The following is a 19,616-nucleotide window of genomic DNA, read 5'->3' as shown; positions in this document are numbered from 1 at the left end:
ATGAAGAGTCTTAGGTGCTTCAAATTTTGGCAATTATAAATATAGCTGCAATCGACATAAGCATGGACTTTTTTTGTGTGGACATAGTTTATTGGCTCATGTGGTAAAAGTATGTTTAATTTTTCAAGAAGCTACCAAACTGTCTTGCAACATGGCTCTACTATTTTGCATTAACATCAACCATGAAGAGTTGTTATTGTTCTGCATATTTGCTAGTATTTGCTATTATCTGTGTTTTTGTTATTTTAATAGATGTCTAGGATTAATAATTATTTTTATTAAAAAAAAGAACAGGGGCCAGCACCGTAGTATAGTGGTCAAAGCTTCTGCCTGCGGTGGCATCCCATATGGGAGCTCATTCAAGTCCTGGTCGCTACTCTTCTGATCCAGCTTTCTGCTATGGCCTGAGAAAGCAGTGAAAGATGGCCCAAGTGTTGGGGCCCCTAAACCCACATGGGAGACCTGGAAGATTTTCCTGGCTCCTGGCTTCGAATGAGCCTAGCTCCAGCCATTGGGGCAATTTGGAGAGTGAAGCAACAAATGGAAGATTGTTTTCTCTGCCTCTCCCTCTCTCTGACTGTAACTCTACCTCACAAATAAATAAAAATCTTACAAAGAAATACAAAACAAAACAGTATAGCTTCAGAAATGACATGAAATAGTTTTGCCAGATTTCTTTCTTAACACTTTTACTTGTTTTCAGCAAGAGGGCTAAAAGCATTGATACACATGGAGCTCTACTCCTTGCCACCCAAGAGGGAGTCTGTAATAGCCTCTAATGGCCAGCTAGTTCTATTGAGCATTTTTATCAGGAGTACAGATGAAAATAAAGCAAAAAAAAAAAAAAAAAACTGATGAAATCTTCAACTGACTTAGCATATCGAATTTCTCTCCTCTTTATCTCTGTCTCTCTCTCCCTCTCTCTGTCACCCACTCCCATGCCACTTGCTTCTACACTCCAATGAAACCACTCTTGACATAATCATCCATAGCTCATTGCCAATTCCACAAACCAATCCTCTGGCTTCTTGTTACTGGGTTTTGGCATGCTCCACCTGCTACACTTGCTTGTGTACTGTTCATTGCACAGAACATAACCTTTCATTCTACTTTCCTCATTGCTCTGCCTTCTATGAAACTCTAAATATTAGGGCTTAAGGATTTAACCATAGAATTTCCTCTTTTTACTAAATATCAATTTTTTCTTAAGAAATCTCATCCAATTACACCAATGCAAAGATCTTCTATGTGCTGATGCGTTTGAAATGTATATCGCTAGTCCTGAGCCCTCCCTGAACTCCAGACTCATAAATCCAACTCTAAAACATAAAATGCACAGAATGGAACAATTGATTCATAAATCTCCCTTTTAACACATCCATATCTGAAGGGTAGATGCCGTAGTCTGAAATTTCATGCTGCTCAGAGAATGTCTTCTGGCTTAGACTAAACTGATACTGTTGCCCACCTGGCCTCTTTCCTTCCTCTCTTGTCTTCTGCACAAAGCTGGAGATACACGATATAATATAAAGAAGACACTCTCTCTGCCTTGGTTTTGTTGAGGTGTTATTTTCAAATATCAAATCATCAGTAGCAAAATTTAAAAAGAAGTACTCAAGAACCTGTACGAAGGATCCCAAATCTCCCTCGCTCATTCTGAGAAAGACTCCAAAAGAAGAAAAATTTTGGAAGAAAAATGGGAACAAAAGATGTCTTTGCCTTTTCTCCAGGACAGGAAATTTTCAACATAAAGATCCAGAATGTGCACCTCCGGGTGCTGAGGAACCTAACCAGAATTTCTTGAAGGTTATTTGAATTAGGAAAGAAAATAGGTAAGTCAAAGGGTACACAGGAAATACAATGATATCTCACGGAGAAAGTTTCTGTTTAATCATGTTTAAGACTCAGAGAATGGAAAGCCACTGGCCAAGACTTGTCCATCTGCAACAACAGCATGGAGGGACAGTGCTAGATCTTGGGAGAGAAGTCCATTTTGTCCCCTTTCGCATGAGGGCAGGCTTCACACAGGTTCTCTCCTGGTGGAGAGAGAGAGAAGGAGACTGACCACCAGGTCAAATTGAGGATTTTGATTGTAACACAGAATCGCACATTCTCTTAAAGCTCTTTTTACAACTGAACCTAATAATGAAACTTTCTACAGCAAAAAATGAGCAGAAGTGTTGCTTGCCTGTCAGAGTTTTCATCTAGAATCAGGGAAAAATAATTTCCATGGACTAAATTTTAAGGAAGTGATGATAAGACACAGAGGATTTGATTTTGTTAGCAGACATGCTTGCTTGACAGTCTAGTTATCTCATCCTACACATCAAATTATGTCAAGAATCTGATTATGCCAAGCATCCCAGGTTCTAAAGTTTCTGACCCTTGGTGACTCCCTAAAGTCATCTCCCAACCTTCCTCCCCTTTGCTGACTTTTCTGCACTGCTGGCCTCTTTCTGTTTCTAGAATAGGTCAAATTTGTGTCTCCTCAAAGACTCCTCCTATGTTGTTCATTGACTCTAGAATCTTCTTCCTTTAGATTTTTGCAATTACTATCCCTCATTTCATTTGGGTCCATTAAATAACACTTCTTGGAGAGATATTCCTAAACCACATTAACTGCTATCCTTTTACCATTCTACCAAGAGTACCGTGACCCTATGTCAATTGTTTTCATTCCACTGATCGCTACCCAGAATTATATTTCTATGTTGGCTGCTGTCTATCTCTATCTTATTAAATAGTCATGGAGCGTGCTTAGAAGAATGCTTAGGACAGAGTAGACTCTCAACATCTATTTCTGAAAAAAATTAGTGAGTCCGTATAAATTACTGAATAATTAGGTTGATTTCTTTCTTAAAGTTGTAGTAAAATATATGCTCTTATTACCACCTCTTATTATGAATTAGATTATGTCTCCACAAAAGAAATCAGGCTTGAAATCCCACCTCTAAGTACCTCGGAATGTGACTGTATTTGAACCTTTTACAGATGAGCTTTTAAAAGAGATGATTAAGGGCCAGTGCCATGGCTCAACAGGCTAGTCCTCCGCCTAGCGGCGCCGGCACACTGGGTTCTAGTCCTGGTCGAGGCACCAGATTCTGTCCCAGTTGCCCCTCTTCCAGGCCAGCTCTCTGCTGTGGCCAGGGAGTGCAGTGGAGGATGGCCCAAGTCCTTGGGCCCTGCACCCGCATGGGAGACCAGGAGAGGCACCTGGCTCCTGCCTTCGGATCGGTGCGGTGCACCAGCCGTGGCAGCCATTGGAGGGTGAACCAACGGCAAAGGAAGACCTTTTTCTCTGTCTCTCTCTCTCACTGTCCACTCTGCCTGTCAAAAACAAAAACAAAAACAAGATATGGTTAAGTTAAGATGTTGGCCATTGAGGTATGCCTTAATACAATCTGAATGGTGTCTTTTTAAGAGGAGAAGCTGGGGCCGGCGCTATGGCACAATGGGTTAACGCCTGGGAGACCTGGAAGAAGCTCCTGGCTCCTGGCTCCTGGCTTCCGATAGGCACAGTTCCAGCTGTTGCAACCAACTGAGGAGTGATCCATTGGATGGAAGACCTCTCTCTCTCTCTCTGCCTCTCTTCTATGTAACTCTTGCAAATAAATAAATAAATTCTTTTAGAAAAAAAAAAGGAGGCGTCTAGATACATGGACAGCTATCATAAGTGTGTGCATGGAGAGACCACGCTGTGATGAGGCAGCAGAAGAGAGGCCACCTGCAAGCCAAGGAGAAAGGTTTAAAACTCATTTTCGCTTGGGCCCTTAGAGGAAGCCATCCCTGCTGGCACCTTGATCTTGGACATCCAGCCTCCAGAAATGTAAGAATACAGACTTCTGTTGTTTCAGCCTCCTGGTCTGTGGCACTTTATTGTGTAGGCCTACAGACTAATGTGCTTCTTTTTCTCTGTTACCACATACTCTTCTATGGTTGAACAACAAAGAATCAAAAGTGATTAACAATCAATAATGCAACAAGCACGATGAAGTATATGGGATTGTAAGAGCATCTCATACGAATAGGATGTTTTTGATTACAGATGACTAACAAATTTACTCATTATAAGAATTGGAATTGGCATTGTGGCACAGCAGGTTAAGCCTGTGTCTATGATGCCAGTATCCCTTATGGGCACCAGTTCAAGATCTGGCTACTACACTTCCAATCCGACTCCCTGCTAATGTGCCTGGGAAAGCAGAAGAAGATAGCTCAAGTCCTTGAGCTCCTGCACCTATCCTGGAGACCCAGAAGAAGCTCCTGGATCCTGGTTTCAGCCAGCGTGGCCCAGCCCAGGCCATTGCAGCCATTTGAAGAGTGAATCCATGGATGGAAGATCCCTCTCTCTGTAACTCTAGCTTTCAAATAAATAAAAAATAAATTAAAAAAAAACAATTCTTATTATAATGAAGTATATACATGTGTATTTCTATGTATTTATAACATAAAATTTTATCTTTTTGACTAATTTAAGTCTATAGTGCGGTGACTTTAAGGACAGTCACAATATTGTACTACTGTCATTACCATCCATTCCCAAAATATTTTCATTGCCTTACACAGAAGCTCTATCCCCATTTTAAACATTAACTCCCCCTCCCATCTCCTTTCACATCCTGAAAGCCTTCTCTATGTATTTATCTACACTACATATCTCATATGAGTAGATTCATACCACAAATTTCCCTTTGTATCTGCTAATTTAACTTAACATAATGTCATCAAAGCTCATCCATGTTGTAGCATGCCAGAATTTCTTTTGTTTTTAGGGCTGAATTCCTAATACCTACATATCACAATGTGTTTCTCCACTCTTTGTCAAATAGATAGTTGTGTTGTTTTGACCTTTGGCTACTATGAGTATGGATGCACAAATACCTGTTTGAGTCCCTGCTTTCAATTCTTTGAGAAGCATACTTGTACCTAGAAATGGAATCGCCAGAGCAAATAATAATTCCGTGCTCTATAATAGCAACTAAAAACATGTCATTCACTTTATAATAGGCATTTGCTTAGATACCTTACAAATCATATCACTTTGAATTCTTGTATGAGATAGGTGATCAATTTACAGATAAGGTACACTAGAGCAATAAGCAGTTGATATGATAATATAGCAAATTATAAACTCTGAGATTCAAAGAAACCATTGGAATTATGAAAAAGCTAAATCCAGGAAAACAGACAGAATATATGGATCTCACTGATTTTTGTAAGAGAGAAAATGATTCATTTTTGTTTCTTCGCATCAGATATCAGTCTAGGGCCCTTCTATTAGCAACTAAAACTTTCATTTTATTAAATAATAATGGTTTATGTTTCTGGAGTGCAATGTGACATTTTGATACATGGATATAGGGTAGAACAATTAAATAAAGCTAATTAAAATATCTATCATTTAATTCATTTTGTGGTTGCAATGAAATTTAAAATCTACTTTTTTGCCATCTAATACATTATTACTGTCTATGTTACCATACTGTAACATAGATAATTCCAGTAGATCACTGGAATTATCGAAATTAATTGAAACTGTGTACCCTTTGACAAGCACTTCCTCTACCTCTCCTGATGTATTTTGTAATTGAAGCTCACTTTTTGAACTTCCTTCTGAAATGGGTGCTCCTTGTTTGAAATAAGGCAGAGAAGTGACTAATTTCTGAGAATGACACATGAGCCAATGTGTCAACACATGTCATGGATGGGTAGCAACGTGAGAAGAAGAAGAAAAGCAGACAGCTTCACCAGTAGTGGTTGAGATCACTTATTCCCTCAAATGCATCCAAAGTAATCTGTCCAGTAGGAATAATCAAGACAAATAGAGTCCTCCCCTCGGCCTGGACAAGGCATTCTCCCACATTCAAAACAAGGATTATTGCATCAGCTTATACTGAGACTCAGATAAGGTGCCAGTAACAAGTAGCCCAAAGAGGAAATCCCAGTTTATGTGACTCACTGTTTTGAGCAAACATTCACATTGGCTAGCCAACATTTCTCTTTGTATCACTTTTCCAGATCGCCAAAATGTTATCTAATACTTCAAAGTAGCCAATACAGGCAGAATAAACTGCCTAAACTGTTTGTATGGCTAATTCCATTACCAACAGCTTCAGTCAACTGATTGAAGATTTCTCTGAAACAAGGAAGAAAAAAATATTTTCCAAGCATGTTAACAGGCTAATCCTACTCTGACAAGTGCCGAACCAAGAAAGGATGTAGACAGGGGCTCTTCACATTAGCCATCTGAAAATCAGGCCAGTTGGAGCAAGATCAATCTCAAAGAAAACAACTTTGGCAAATTGTCAAAAGAGCACCTCTTTCAATGTGCATGTTAGCAGCTCTTCAGCAATGGTGAATACAAATTATATAAATTTCTTCCCTGAGATGGTTGAATTCACTTTCGTCTGGGAATTACAAAATAACAATGACCATATTATTCAGTGGATTAGTACCCACATGTAAAATGATCATCAGGTTGATCTTACAGAAGAAATGATTAGATTGGACCAAAACCTCTCAAGCCCTAAACATTAAGATTTTTCATTTGTTATGAGAGACAAATTTATGTCTTATTCCCAAGCTCTCATAATAAAAAAGTAAGTTAGGCCACTCCTTATTCCAATCTAGATGCAAGGCTTTTTAGAAGTTTTGTAATTTGTGATAGCTGATGAGTCTGAGGAAATACATGCTAGCAATTCATGGATAAGGATTTTTGGGTGTTTTAATGTCTACACTTCCTGGTATTTTTAAAACTTTATTATTATTTGCCTAATATCCTTAAGAAATTTTAGTAGGTCGGGGATGAATTAAGCATTTTGTACTCAACGCTATGATTACATGGCCCTATCCTGACTGTGGCAAAAGCAAGCATATGTGGCCGTACAAAGTGCAAAAAAGAAGGCTCACTGGGGAGGGTAAAGAGAGCTGGGAAAAGAACGTGGACTAGGAGGAGGATCCAGAGCTTGGAACACACACATGAATTAGCTAGCCTTGAAAAACATGATTAAGTCAAATGGATTCTCAAAGTACACTACAGCCAAAGCAATAGGAAGACAAAGTTTTTGTGTATATGGGAATGTGCATAAAAATACACATAGGAATATATATTGCCACGTGTTACCATGCATTGTGTGTGTGTGCAATAATTCTAGGAGGAACTGGTCAAAGCAGGTATCTGGAAAGCACACTTTCTAAGACAAAACCAAAAACTGGTAGAGCAGATAAAAAAGCAGAGAAAAAAAAGAAATATTAACTCAGCCATGGTCTGGCTTTGCCTAGTTGATTATGGATCCCCTAACCAGTATTTCTTTTCCTAGACTACTGCTTTAGCTCTGATCCTGACCTCTGTCCTGGATGGCACTTGCTTTGGAGACAGCAAACAAAAATGGTCATTGATTTTTCTCATGGTCAGACTGTTCTGGAGGTCCTTACCCCTAATCAGTTACTACCCCTTCAACTTATCTTATCAGGGCTTCCCAATTTCCTCCATTAAGAGATGTCTGAGTTCTAGTTGTTGAAATCGTTCAGTCTGGGTACATAAGGAGATTAAGCTGAGTCACTGGGTTCCCTTGATCTCTTCTGCTTCCCCTTGTTGAAGGCGTGTCTCTGTTTACTATGCAAGATAAGGGGGTGCAGACAAAGCAAGAATAGAACCTTAGAAGATGCGAGGATTTAGAGATTTCTGTTGTGTATACAGTAGGTGACAAGAAAATTCCACAAGGGGAAACTATAAAGAGTTTTTCAACTTTAGTTTACCATACTCAGCTTTGTAGAACCAGAGCTCTGGTGATGTCTGAGGGTGTAACCAGATTCCAGCCCTCGAAAAGAGTAGTGATTAGTTGAAGTGCTTCTGACAGCTAAATAAATATTTTCTAAATAAAAATACACTGCATATTTTAAATGGAATATCACAGCCATTTTTAGAAAGGAGGATTGCTACTCTGGGGTTCCCTCGCCGCCAGGTTCTGTTCTCAGTAGAAACTGCTATTTTACTGACTGTCGCCAGCTGGAAGCTCTACTGTGCCCAGTTAAAAGGCATTTTTGGTTGAACCATATGAAGTCTGCAGCTACAAGAAGCAGTGCATATTTGAATGAGTAATATAGACTTCAGAATGTGATTTTAAAAGCATTTTGAAAATACAGGTATAATTCCATCGTTAGAGTCTGATTAATGAGTATTAATTGGAGAGGCACAGGGAGAGAGAGAGAGAGAGAGAGAGAGGGAGAGAGAGAGAGAGAATGAGAATATTAGAGTGCCAAAAAGGAGAAAAAAACATTTATCATGCAGTAACCAATCCCACAATCGTGGGTGACATAGAAACCAAGGACATCAATGCACAGGTCTTGGCTGTTCACTCACAAGGTTGGAAAGAAAAAGGGAACTGTAACAAAAGTGGGACAAAGAAGATATGGTCAAGCACAACCAGAAATATTTGTAAAACTGTGCAAGAACATCATCAGGGAGAAGAACATCTAGAATACATCTGTAAAACATTTTACATATTCATGAACGTGTAAAACTTCAGGTTGCATACGTGCTACTCTTCATCCTCGGCTCTCAGTGCATAGAAGTAATCACAATTTCTTGTGTATTTTTTCAAAAATGTTCTATTGTATGCAAGTACAATGTGCATCAGTTGTTCTCAAAAGGAGGCACTTTGGCCCCTAAAGACATTGAAAAACATAAAGAAAATAGTGATTTCATAAATGACTTCCTGAATATCTGGATCAAAATACACTGTAGCATACAGAGATGTGATCTATCTCAATGCAACTATGAGAAATTTTTAGAATCATGAAAAACAGAGAACAAACAAAATCAATCTTATTGAAAGGAAGGACATTAAATATCCTCTTATAAATGCAGACTTCAGTCAGATTGTCTTTCCTTCAGAAAGTTCTAGAACACATAATCAAACATCTCAGCAACAGACAGGAAATCATAATCATTACTGCTAGTTAATAACAGTCCCAAAGAATAAATCATTCACAGAAACTTCACTTTACACTTTAATGAAATACATGGAGAAAAACTTTTATTCAACAAAATATTCAATATGTTTCCAGGTTGTATTTACTTCTATAGATAAGATAGAGATATTTATACAAATTAATATCAATAAGCAGATATATCTCTGACTGATGGGTAGTATCAAAATATCAAATAAGTCCAAGTAAAAAAATTACATTTAGTGAATTATGTAAACTCTATGCTGTGGAATATTTGTATCATTTTTATATAAGTAATAATTTTTCAAAAAGTTACAATTATTAAATAACAAATTATTTAAATCATGGAATAAATTACTAATTAATTTGATTCATAATCACAAAACCCTATCATTGTCATAACTGAAGGGAAATTGAAGTGCAGAGAGGTGAAGTAGCCGGCCCAAGGTCACACAGTTGCTAAGCCTGGATCTTCACTATGAGCTGAGGTAGTCTTGCGCCAGGATCTTTGCCATTAGCCATGAGGTTTTACCACCTCTACATATAATGAGATCATAGACAATAAACAATGAAGCCCAGCTTCACACTCATTTCAAAAGATCATGATACAATAAGAAAAAACTTATTGTGGTAAATGTAAAGGCTCACAATGGACTCCCAAAAACTCAGTATTTCAGATAGAGCCTGGGTTTAGCACCCGAGAAGCTGAGCACACAGTTTGATGCATGACCACATCAGCTGCAGCACTCTCCAACTTTGCTGAGCTGGGCCAGGCAGGAGCAGATGTTAAAAAGCCCCTGCCCACATTAGCAACCCTATGCCCACCAGCAGAGTGTAGTTTGGGCGAAACATTTTATTCTAACCCAGTTCCAGTTGTTTTCTGAGGACCTGAATGCCACCAAGCCATACCTTTGCCCAATCTTCACAATATAGCTATTTACATTGCTAAAGATTTGAGTACTGAACAAGACAATAAAATGGAAGTTCTAGAAATGGAAAAATTAATGACCTATATATACCATCTAAGAGTTACCTACTCGAAGGGACTTCTGCATCATTTATTCAAAAGTGCTCAGTGGTGTTTTAGTATGGAAAGGAAAGTAAGTTTGGAATAGAAAGCTTTAGGAATGGGAGGCTATTGATGGATTACTTCCTGTGGGAGTGAGCTATAATCAAAAATCATAGAGGTGGCAAATTTTAACTTCATGCAGGGCCTGCAATGACAAGAGTGGGAGTCACTGTGTGACACTGCAATAGGTGCATATAAGCAGGATGGCACCTCCTTGCTCCCACCCTCCAAATACAACTGCTACAGCGTGGTGCTGAAGAAAGTTTTCGGGTCCACTGCTGTGTCTAGGAGTGCTCCAATGAATTGTTCATTTCTCCCATGGTTTATACCTGTTTCTAATGTCCAGTTAATAGCATTTTCCTTTGTGATTTAGAGAATCATGGTTCTAGAAGGAAAGTCATTGGGCAGAAACAAGAACTCCATGCACTTTCTTTTAAAAAAAAATTTCTTTATTTATTTGAAAGTCAGAGTTACACATAGAGAGATGGAGACACAGAAAAACAGAGAAAGGTCTTCCATCCATTACTTCACTCCCCAATTGGCTGCAACGGCCGGAGCTGCACCGATCCAAAGCCAGGAGCCAGGAGCTTCTTCCTGGGCTGCCATGCGGATGCAGGGGCCCAAGGACTTGGACCATTTTGTTCTGCTGCCAAGCACTTTCTATAAATATGGACACAGAGAATAGTTCCAGGAAGAAATGATGAACCAGTGTTAGGCAAGCTTTGAAGACAAAGTTCCATCCCAGGCAGTAAATAGAGAGGAAGTGGAGGTTGGAGGGCTAGACATGGTTCTAAATAAATCAGATGAGTACATTTGGTGGTCTCAGTTTTATAAGAATCTTTTCATAATTTATCATTATTGTTATAATAATTCAAATTTAGAAAGTTAAAGAAAGGTCTGTTTTTGCATCTGAATAGAACATATCCTCATCAGACAAGTGGCTGTTGGGATTGTTTGTGTGTTGTTTGGTTACACATGAGCCCTGATACAAGGTTCATACCAGTAAAACTGCTTTTAACAAGATTTTATTTCCTTGTCATACAGAATTCCAAACATATTTCACTATTGTAGTTTAGTTGTGAATGAAAAATAATTGCAGTAATAATAGAAATAAGAGTCACCAAAAGCATTGTGTGGCTTTTAATAATCCCATTGACAGCCTAGATTTGATGTCATGGTTTAATGAGTGGTTGTTATTTTTCCCTGAGAAAATGAGTCATGTCTCTTCTGTTAGAAATTAATTTTTGTCAAGTACTATTTACAGAAAAAGTAAAGGCATTCATGAATTTTAATGAATCCAGTGACTGTGGCAATGAAGTAAAAAGTAAGAAGGTAGATAATTAGAAGTTAAAAAAGAGAATCTCCTAAGGAACTTAAGGACATTAGTTAGCTCCTTTGGACGATTCAGATCATGGACCATCTTTTTTATTTTTTAAAAAAGATTTATTTATTTATTTGAAAGGCAGAGTTAGAGGGAGGCAGATGCAGGGGGGAGAGAGAAAGAAAGAGAGAGAGAGAGAGAGAAAGGTCTTTCATCTGCTGGTTCATTCCCCAGATGGCCACAATGGCTGGAACTGCACCTATTCGAAGCCAGGAGCTTCTTCAAGGTTTGCTACATGGGTTCAGGGGCCCAAGGACTTGAGCCATCCTCCACTGCTTTCCCAGGTCATAGCAGACAGCTGGATCAGAAGTGAAGCAGCCAGGACTTGAACTGGCGCCCATATGGGATGACAGTGCTGCAGACCGCAGCTTTAACCTGCTGCACCACAGGGCCGGCCCCCATGGACCATCTTTAAAGTAGTTCTGCTTCTCTGGAGCTTCCATGAAATGAAATAGTTAGGACCAAGATAGACTAAAGCTCCACAAATGTCTGGGGCTGTCTCTATGACATTGGATGCTATCAGCAGGTGCTACTTAACCATCATAAGCCTCCATCATAAGAATGCAAAGCTGCCCATTTCCAGATCAGGTAGATGGTGAGAAATCATGAGGATTTGTTTAAAACTTGATGGCACAACAACACTTTACAGCATGTTTTTATCAACCAGGGACTGGGTTACAACCCTGAGAATACCACAGAAAAATTACTTCCAAAGTACTGCAGAATCAGAACAAAATCCATTGATATACCATGATGCCACAATGTTCAGCATTCTATGCACCTTTGTGCAAGCTACTCTGGGAGGTCTAAAACAGCAATGAAAAATGAACAATTAATAAAAGAGTTGATAACTGATAATCATCAATTAAAATCCAGCCACCATGTTCAAAAATCAATTAACTCCAAAAATGGAGGCATCATTTGCCGTCTCCCAGGCCTCAGAAGTTTTGTAATTTATAAAAGTCAGAAACAACTATTTTTAAGATTAAAAATTGGGTGAAGATAAATCCATGTTCTCTCTTCTCTACATAATTTATTTTGTTTGTTTTATCATTTCAAACTCTGGTCATCAGCATTCTTACATTTATCTCTTTAACATTCTTTGCCTTTAATTTCTAGCTCATAAAAATGTTTCCATTTGGGACAGCATTGCGGCATAGCTGGTAAAGATGCCACCTGCAAAGCAGAGATTTCATATGGGCATTGGTTCGTGTCCTGGTTGCTCCACTTCCAATCCAGCTCCCTGCTGATGGCCTTTGAAAAGCAGAGGAAGATGGCCCATGTGCTTTGGCCCCCACTACCTGGCTCCTGGTTTCACCCTGGCCCAGTCCTGACCACTGTGATCATCTGGGAAGTGAACCAACAGATGGAAGATATCTTTTGCTGTCTGTCTGTCTCTCTCTTTCTCTCTCTCTCTCTCTCTCTCCTTTCTCCATAACTCATTCAAATAAATAAATAACTTAAAAAAAATAAAAAAAAATTTCCATTTAAAAATTAAGCTTATCAAAATGCAAGAATTTCTACCTAGAGTCCTATTTTCATCATTTTCTCATGGCTTAAAGTTCCATCTGTACAAGGCTAATGCAGATTGTATTTTGATTCTCTGGAAGACTATGATTTTGTTGGAGACTTGATTTGGTGGGAGGCTTGTCTGGAGGAAGGAAAGGAAAACTCAATATGATTTCAGATTTAAAATCTCACAGAGTTCAGAGTAGCTCTTAATAGGCATAGTTTTCATGGACTGAAACACCTTTGATGTTTGCATCAAGTCTCATTAAAAGCTCTAAATTTTTGTGAATTCCAAAGCTTGTGGATTACCAACAAGTGAGTCACTCAAAGGCAGAGGATCATAATAGCTCAATGGTTAATCTTGGAATTATCATTTCAAATTACGGTCGCAGTCACTTGGAATTTGTCTTCTCTTTACCTTATTATCACAATGACTTCAATTTAGGTTTTTACTCCATGATTTCACTGAGATAACTCCTGCAAGATTGTGAATGACCTCCATGTACCCAAGCCCAATGAATTGTTTTCTCAGCAGCATTCAAGAACTGCTGTCCAGTTTGAAATGTTTTCTCTGTTTGGCTTCCATAAAACCGCTTTCTGTTTCAGTCTCACCTTACATGTGCACCCAGAGTATTTCGTATGGCTTCCTCCTTTTCCAACTGACCAGTAGCTAGGGAAATGGTTTTCCCTTCCATCTACACACTTTCCAGAAAGATAATGCATTCAATTCATTGAATGTAAGTAGAGTATGAATAGAAATGATTTCTTGAGCTCCAGTCCTAACTTCTATTCAGAACTGCAAATGCCGTCATGATATCTGTATTGATACCTGATAGGTATCTCTATTTTAATGTGTACCAAACTATTGATATTTTCCCTTGAATTCCATCATAAGTATTTTGTAATTTCCTACTAAAAAGAACCACAAATGTCATCTACCTATTGCTAAAGCCAAATGTATACAAATTTTCTTTGATTTGCTTCTCCTCCCCACTCTGCCCCCAACCAATTCATCCTGTACCTTCAAAATGTAGACAGCAATATACCTATCTTCTCTCCACCTTTCTTATCATACCTAACCAAAATTTCCACTAGCTTTTCCATGGAACTCTGAAATGTTCATGAAAATGGGCTCTTGCTTTTCCTCTTCTGTGCTGAATCCACTCATTGCAATCAAAATGGTCTTTGGAACATAATCCGGACTTCTGCCCTGCTTAAAATCCTTTAAAGCACTTCCTTCAATAATTAAAATCAGCCCCATGCTGCTTCTCCTTTCAAAACCCAAGCCCAACAGAACTGTGCCTCTGTCTCACTTGGCACCAGTCTTTCTTTTGCTCAATAAACTTCAGCACATTGGGCTTCTTGCTGCACCTCCAACACAGCAAGTTGTAATCTGCATTGGGAAGGTTGCTCCGGCTCTTCCTCAGTCTGTGAGCGATGTTGTTTGGACATTCGATCACAGCTGAAACATTAGATAGGCTTCCCTTGAATGTCAAAAGGTTTAGTACCATCCACTCACTCTCTAAAAAAAAAAAAAAAAATCAACGACATTTCTCTCACGACTGTTTTTCTCATTTGTTTCTTTCACTCTCCAGAGAGAGGAAGAGCATCGACAGTTGTTTTGTTGTTGTCGCTCCAGCACACAGAATAGGCCCTGGAATTTAGTAAGCAATCAGTCCATGCCTTTTACTAGCATATGATTAATTTTACTTATTTACTAATTTTAAAAATATTTGTTTTATTTTTATTTATTTATTTTTTTGGACGAGAGAGAGAGAAGAGAGGGAAAGAGATATCTCCCATCCACTAATTCACTCCCAAAATGCCCACAACAGCCAGGCTGGGCCAGGCTGAAGCCAGGAGTCCAGAATTCCAACCAGGTATCTTACATGGGTTGCAGGGACCTAATTACTTGAGCCATAATTTGCTTCCTCTTGGGGTCTACATTAGCAGAAAGCTGGAATTAGAATGAAAGCCAGGACCTAAACCCAGGCACTCTGGCATAGGATGGACATCTCAAGTGGCATCGAGCTACCAAATCAAATGCCCATGCGCTTAAATTTTAAATCAGAAGAAGAAAGGCAACTTCCATCAAGTTCCTCTTAAGGCTCACTGAGCTTTGTAAGAGATGTTCAATCACAGACACAAAGGTTTGGCTTTTGCACAACTCATTTGCATCATAATCTGCCTTAAGATGGTCTGATTTATTGCTTGGAAGGTTTTCTTCAAGATTATATCAAATATTTACAACTGAAAAAAAGGGTCAAATATATAGACAGACAGATGCTAGATGATAAACTAGAGAGAGAATTGTGTGTGTGTGTGTGTATTTGTGTGGAGGGGGAAAGAGAGAGACAGAGAGACAGAGAAAGAGAGGGAGAGAGGAGAAAGGTGGGGAATGAAGAGGAAAAAAGCAAGGAAGAGAAAGGAAGAAGTTGTGAAGACCACATAGATTTTAAACAGAATCGTGCTTTTATGTACTTTAAGTGAGTTTTGTTTTTTAAAGAAGCTGTCTCAATCATCTACTCTCTTTTCAGCTTATGGTTGAAAGGGATATTATTTTACTTTTCAACATATTAGCAATCTAAGACTCCTCCCAAGAGAACAATGACTCAAATTTGAATATAGATGAAAATGCAAAACTTGGCAAGTTCCTGCTCTTTCAGTCCACTGTTCCATTAGCATCTTCATTCCTTTGGAGAGGGAAACACTCATTCACAGGCCCCTTGTATCCTTGAGGTCATCATAAGAAGCCAGAGTCAAACTTATGAATAAGTAGACTGGGTCTCTCTGACCTGGTAGGCAACCAGAAACCCTCAAGAACTACCTAACCATAGATTTCCTCTTATTGCCTTGTCTGGGTCATCAAATAATTTATTTTCTGAAGGCTTTTCAGGTTTCTGAGCCTCATATTAAAATGCTAAAACCTCTGTACTAATACCTCTGGGAGTCAGAATGTTTTAAGCCATTATCACAAACACCTAATGGGAAGTACTTGAAAAATGAGAGCAAGATTAAAACCTGATGGGGTGAGGAATGAAATGCCCAGGAAGGGGAAGGAGAGGCACCAAAAGGGGAGGGAAGGTGCCAAGACAAATCCCACCTCTCGGCCAAATGTCTCAAAGGTACTCCGAGAAGTGAGAGATGCTTCTGCTTACACCAAGCATTTCTGAAACCAATACTTTCCATGGGAATACAAAGAAAGAGGATCTGATGTTGCAGTTGATGTATTCATAGATATTCATATATACACTCATTGAGACATAATCAAAACCTTCCCATCCCAATTTGGAAATGGATTCAGCTTTCTACAGTTGCCAGCAGCAGCCCAGACTTTATTTGAGCTTGTTTGTGCTGGTGAACTCCCTGGTGATAGAACAGAGTCCTCCGTGACCATGTGGGAGGATCCATTCCCAGAACTCTTCCCATATTTTCTGATGCAATTCAATGTAACAGTGTTGAGTCCTGGTAAACATGGAAATGCAGCAGGGGAAACATTACTCTGTCTGCTTCTGGAAATGGTGTGCTGCACTGGAATTCAGGTTTGAATCCAGGAATCTGCTGGAAATCTTCATTCTATACTAGGTTTCTCACATTAAGTTTGCATACAGATGAAAAAATTAGCAAGAACAGGAGCCAGCTATGCAAAACTCATTATGTATTCAGTTGTACAGATTTCAGAATAGACAGGTGCCAATGCAAGCTGAAAAGGTATCTGATCTTTGGTCATTCCAATTGCCCTTCCTAAAGTGAAAAGGCTGAATTTGATCTCCTTCTATGCAAATGCCTTCCTTTTCATGCTGATCTTTCTGGATGGGTGGCAGAGAGGAAAGACTGTTTTTATTACCAAATCCTTCTTCAATATCTGACATTGAGGAAGTCTCTCATATCTCAAAACATCTATTTCTCCATAGATAAAATGAAAGAATTATATTGGCTGATGACTGAATTATCATGATTGTGAGACTTCTGTACCTTCAGCTGTGTTCAGTTCAGGAGAAGGATGACTATTTACTTCATACCTTGTTCACCAATAGCAATTAAATCATAGGTATAAATTTGGACATTAATATAAACAGATAATAATGCAGGATCTCAATATAGGGATATCAAGTACCAACTCTGTCAAATTTGAACTAACTGCATGTCATACCATTTGACCCTTATAGCTACATGGAATTAGAGAAGAGAAAGTGACACCCCAAAGTTAAGGAATCTGTCTTGGGGCACAAAGATCTTGGGTAACATAGCAGCCTTCATATTCTATACAGGTGCGCAATGAATGCCATCAATATCTTTCAATATGCTATGCTTTTTTAAAGAATTATTTTATTTATTTGAAAGTCAGAGTTACACACAGAGAGAAGGAGAGGCAGAGAGAGAGAGAGAGAGAGAGAGAGAGAGAGAAGTCTTCCATTCCGCTGGTTCACTCCCCAAATCACCTCAATGGCCAGAGCTGAGCAGATCCAGAGCCAGGAGTGAGGAGCTTCTTCCAGGTCACCCATGCAGGTGCAGGGGCCCAAGGACTTGGGCTATCTTCTACTGCTTTCGCAAGCCATAGCAGAAAGCTGGATTGGAAGTGGAGCAGCCGGGACTCGAATTAGTGCCCATATGGTATGCCGGCACTGCAGGCTGAGGCTTTTACCTGCTATGCTACAGCACCAGCCCCCAATGTGTTATGTTTTCAATACCTAATATTCTTAGTCTTTTTGCTGTGCTACTATTGGTATTGAACATGTTGCCAGAATGTACACAACATTAGTATTTCCATTCCTGTTGAATTTTTTAAAAAAGGAACTTTCAACAAGTATGAGGATGCTCCAAAAGTTCATAGAAAATGGCATTGAAACATAAGTTTATTTTTCTGCAAAACCTTTGAAATCTACATACAGTTGATTTTTCTTTTTTAAGTTTATTTCTTTGAAGGGAGAGAGCAAGAGAGAATGAGAGAGAGAGAGAGAGAGAGAGAGCTTTCATCTACTGGTTCATTACCCAAATACCTGCAACATCCAGGACTGAGCCAGGACAAAGCCAGGAGCCAAGAACTCCATCCCAGTCTGTCAAGTGAGTGGTAGGGAGCCAATACTGGAGTTACCATCGTTTGCCTCCCAGGAAACACATTACCTGGAAATTGAAGTTGAGGTAGAGCCAGGACTCAATTCCAGGCACTCTAATATGGGATGTAGGTGTCCCAAGTCTCAGTTTAATCTCTTGTTCCACAATATCTATCCCCATAGCTTTTCCTTAATCTGCATTTTCTGTGAACTTTTTGAAGTTCCCTTGTAATTTGTGAAAATGAAAGATGGACTCTTGCAGGCAGGACAGAACAATTCAGTACTTCTTTGCATATGTTTTTGGAGTATTCATCCTTCATATGAAGTGATATTTAATAATAAAGCATTAAATTAAAAGATTTTGGTAGGATGTGGGTTGATGCATATTTCAAATATGCCTGAAAAATTAAAGCATACTTCTTGTCTATTTCTACTGCTTGCTCGGTACAGTTTGGAAATGTTTTGGATGGATATAGAAAGTGGGCTTTTGAATGTCAAAGTTAAGAATCGATACCTATGAAATGAATTTCCTCAGCCAAGGATGTTCTTCAGTCTAGACCTCTGCTTACGGTAGACTTCTTGAACTAAAGCCCTCTTAGAAGAACACTCTAAGGCTTAAGTCAATATATGATGATTAAATACCTTGGCATTTTGAAGTATTTCACTAAACATGGGAGATTAAGAAAACCAGGCATCATAAATCTTCTCCCTGGCCTACATAAGTCCAATATTAGAATTGAGAATTTTAACTATCTTAATCCTTTTAGCTGAAGGAAGATGGGCTCATGTCATCATACTACAATCTTTTTTTCAATCAGGGTGTGTGGTTGTATACTTTCACTCACTGAAATGGAGTACATTTCAAGGCCGCTTTATGCAGACCTGTTTTGCAAGTTAAAACTTTCTTCCATAAGATACAGGGGAAGATTATTTTGGTTAAACTCTCATGTTGCTGGTCCCTTCTCAAAGATGAGATGGAAACAAGGAGAAATGAGCACAGAGATTTTAGATTTTATTGCATACCAAGTTGGAGTGTGTAGTACCAATATTACACTATTCATGATGATGTTATTGGTCAATTTCTTAATTTCTGCCACATATTTTATTGTTATTATAGTTCCTATTTGATGAAATGCTTTCAGTGTAATTTAATAGCAACAAGTGTGATGCAAAACAACAAAAACGAATCAGGCCGGCACCGTGGCTCAATAGGCTAATCCTCCGCCTGTGGGCGCCAGCACCCCGGGTTCTAGTCCCAGTTGGGGCACCGGATTCTGTCCCAGTTGCCCCTCTTCCAGGCCAGCTCTCTGCTATGGCCCAGGAGTGCAGTGGAGGATGGCCCAAGTCCTTGGGCCCTGCACCCGCATGGGAGACCAGGAGAAGCACCTGGCTCCTGCCTTCGGATCGGTGTGGTGCACCGGCCACAGCGCGCCGGCCATGGCGGCCAGTGGAGGGTGAACCAATGGAAAAGGAAGACCTTTCTCTCTGTCTCTCTCTCACTGTCCACTCTGCCTGTCAAAAAATAAAAAATAAACGAATCAATGAATATGTTCTTAAAGAAACTCTCTTCTGAGAGCAACATCATTATCATTTATGAAACATCAAAAGCCTGTATTTGTAACTTAAGGGAAAATGATCTGTCCTGGGATTA

Source organism: Lepus europaeus, chromosome 18, assembly GCF_033115175.1.
Source record: "Lepus europaeus isolate LE1 chromosome 18, mLepTim1.pri, whole genome shotgun sequence".
Classification (NCBI taxonomy): Eukaryota; Metazoa; Chordata; class Mammalia; order Lagomorpha; family Leporidae; genus Lepus; species Lepus europaeus.
This window is presented reverse-complemented; position numbering follows the sequence as displayed.